A 3695-nucleotide genomic window follows, 5' to 3' on the forward strand; every position below is an offset into this window, starting at 1 on the left:
GTTATAGGTGTTTCCATAAGGTTCACCTAAGTAATTCACCTCTGCTATTGCAGGGTTCTCAGGATCATAAGCTTCTTCTTCAGAAGATGCCTCTTGAGTACTGTTGGATGCAGCTTGCATTCCATTCAGACTCTGAGAAATCATATTGACTTGCTGAGTCAATATTTTGTTCTGAGCCAATATGGCATTCAGAGTATCAACTTCAAGAACTCCCTTCTTCATAGGCGTCCCATTACTCACAGGATTCCTCTCAGAAGTGTACATGAATTGGTTATTAGCAAGCATATCAATGAGTTCTTGAGCTTCTGCAGGCGTTTTCTTTTGGTGAATGGATCCACCTGCAGAGGTATCCAATGACATCTTTGATAGCTCAGATAAACCATCATAGAATATATCCAGGATGGTTCATTCTGAAAGCATGTCAGTAGGACACTTTTTGGTCTGTCCTTTGTATCTCTCACAGGCTTCATAGAGGGATTCACCTTCTTTCTATTTGAAGATTTGAACATCCACTCTAAGCTTGCTCAGCTTTTGAGGAGGAAAGAACTTGGCTAAGAAAGCCGTGACCAGCTTATCCCAAGAGTTCAGGCTGTCTTTAGGTTGATAGTCCAACCATATTCTAGCTTTGTCTCTTACAGCAAACGGGAAAAGCATGAGCCTGTAGACTTCAGAATCTACTCCATTAGTCTTAACAGTATCACATATCTGTAAGAATTCAGTTAAGAACTGAAAAGGATCTTCAGATGGAAGTCCATGAAACTTGCAGTTCTGCTGCATTAGAGAAACTAATTGAGGTTTCAGCTCAAAGTTGTCTGCTCCAATGGCAGGAATGGAGATGCTTCTTCCATGTAAATTGGAATTAGGTGCAGTAAAGTCACCAAGCATTCTCCTTGCATTGTTGTTGGGTTCGGCTGCCATCTCCTTTACTTGTTCGAAATTTTCAATCAAGTTATCTCTGGATTGTTGTAATTTAGCTTCTCTTAGTTTCCTCTTCAGAGTCATTTCAGGTTCTGGATCAGCTTCAACAAGAATGCATTTTTCTCTGTCCCTGCTCATAAGAAAGAGAAGAGAAAAAGAAAAGAAGAGGAATCCTCTATGTCACAGTAAAGAGGTTCCTTATTGTTAGTAGAAGAAAAGAAGAAGAGAAAAATCTGAACTCAGAAAGAGAGAGAGAGGGTTCGGATTTTTGGTGGGTGAGGTGGAGATGTTAGTAGATGAATAAATAAATAGAATAAGATAAGAGAAGGGAAATTTCGAAAATAATTTTTGAAAAAGAGTTAGTGATTTTTGAAAATAGTTTTTGAAAAAGGTTGGTAGTTTTTTCGAAAATTCAAAATAAAAATAAAATAATTAGTTAATTAAAAAGAAATTTTTGAAAAAGGGGGAAGATATTTTCGAAAATAGAGAGAGAGAGAGAGTTAGTTAGGTGGTTTTGAAAAAGGTAAGAAACAAACAAAAAGTTAGTTAGTTAGTTGAAACAAAAATTAATTTTGAAAAAATAAGGAGTTGGGAAGTTAGAGAAGATATTTTGAAATCAAATTTTTGAAAAAAAGATAAGATAAGAAGATATTTTTGAAAAGATATGATAGAAATTAGTTTTTGAAAAAGATTTGAATTTTTAAAATCACAATTAATGACTTGATTCACAAGAAATCACAAGATATGATTCTAGAACTTAAAGTTTGAATCTTTCTTAACAACAAGTAACAAACTTGAAATTTTTGAATCAAAACATTAATTGCTATTGTTATTTTCGAAAATTTGGTATAAAAATAAGAAAAAGATTTTTGAAAAATATTTTTAGAATTTTCGAAAATAACTAAGAAAAATGAAAAAGATTTGATTTTTGAAAAAGATTTTGAAAAAGATAAAATTTTTAAATTGAAAATTTGATTTGACTCATAAAAATAACTAGATTTTAAAAATTTTTGAAAAAGTCAAATCTAATTTTCGAAATTATGAGAGAAAAGAGGGAAAGATTTTTTTTTTTTTTATTTTTTGAATTTTTATGATGAGAGAGAAAAACAAGAAAAATGATGCAATGCATGAAAGTTATGGATCAAAACAATGAATGCATGCAAGAATGCTATGAATGTCAAGATGAACACCAAGAACACTATGAAGATCATGATGAACATCAAGAACACAATTTTGAAAAATTTTTTAATGCAAAGAAAATATGCAAGACACCAAACTTAGAATTCTTTAATGCTTAGACACTAAGAATTCAAGAATGCATATGAAAAACAAGAAAAGACACAAAACATGCAAATGCAAAGATCAAACAAGAAGACTTACCAAGAACAACTTGAAGATCATGAAGAACACTATGAATGCATGATTTTTTTTCGAAAAATGCAAGATGCACATGCAATTGACACCAAACTTATAACATGACTCAAGACTCAAACAAGAAACACAAAATATTTTTTATTTTTATGATTTTATGATTTTTTTTTGTATTTTCTTTTAATTTTTCGAAAATCATTTTGAAAAAAGAAAAATAAGGATTCCAAAATTTTTAATATGAATTCCAGGAATCTTATGCTTTTTAGTCTAAAGCTCCAATCAAAGGGTCAGGCATGGCTTAATAGCCAGCCAAGCTTTAGTATGTAACTCAGACATGACACGCCTGACATGCCCTACAGTCGTATTAGACATGGCTTTACAGCCAGCCAGGCTTCAACATGCTTCATGAAACACTAGAATTCATTCTTAAAAATTCTGAAAGAAAATATATTTTTGAAAACATTATTTTTATTAAAACTTTTTTTTTTCGAAAACAAAGGAGAAAATTTTGAAAGATTTTTGAAAAATTTTTGAAAACAAAACAAAAAGAAAATTACCTGATCTGAGCAACAAGATGAACCTTCAGTTGTCCATACTCGAACAATCCCCGGCAACGGCGCCAAAAACTTGGTATGCGAAATTGCTACTCAGGTTGTGAATTGTTGTTCGAAATTGATTTCCCGGCAATGGCACCAAAAACGGATGCACAGAACCATGGTCTAAACATATCTTCACAACTTCGCATAACTAACCAACAAGTGCACTGGGTCGTCCAAGTAATACCTTACGTGAGTAAGGGTCGAATCCCACGGAGATTGTCGGTATGAAGGAAGCTATGGTCACCTTGTAAATCTCAGTCAGGCGGATATCAAACAGTAATGGGTTTTCGAAAATAAATAATAGAATAGGGATAGAGGTACTTATGTAAATCATTGGTAGGAATTTCAGATAAGCGAATGGAGATACTTTTCGTTCCTCTGAACCTCTGCTTTCCTGCTATCTTCATCCAGTCAGTCTTACTCCTTTCCATGGCTGGCTTTATGTGATACATCACCATTGTCAACGGCTACTTTCGGTCATCTCTCGGGAAAATGATCCAATGCCCTGTCACGGCACAGCTAATCGTCTGGAGGCATCACCCTTGTCAATGGCTTCATCTTATCCTCTCAGTGAAAATGATCAACGCACCCTGTCACGGCACGGCTATTCATCTGTCGGTTCTCGATCATGCTGGAATAGGATTTACTATCCTTTTGCGTCTGTCACAAACGCCCTGCAATCGCGAGTTTGGAGCTCGTCACAGTCATTCATTCATTGAATCCTACTCGGAATACCACAGACAAGGTTTAGACCTTCCGGATTCTCTTGAATGCCGCTATCATTCTAGCTTACGCCACGAAGATTCC

General features: G+C 34.5%; 1 non-coding gene across 1 annotated transcript; it reads left to right on the forward strand.

Annotated features, from left to right (window-relative positions):
* The first annotated feature begins 414 nt into the window (after positions 1-414).
* On the forward strand, positions 415-522 carry LOC112773425 (small nucleolar RNA R71). The gene has a single exon (XR_003187976.1). It is a non-coding gene; the product is annotated as a small nucleolar RNA R71 (small nucleolar RNA).
* The last annotated feature ends 3173 nt before the right edge of the window (positions 523-3695 follow it).

The sequence above is a fragment of the Arachis hypogaea genome, chromosome 18, assembly GCF_003086295.3.
Source record: "Arachis hypogaea cultivar Tifrunner chromosome 18, arahy.Tifrunner.gnm2.J5K5, whole genome shotgun sequence".
NCBI lineage: Eukaryota > Viridiplantae > Streptophyta > Magnoliopsida > Fabales > Fabaceae > Arachis > Arachis hypogaea.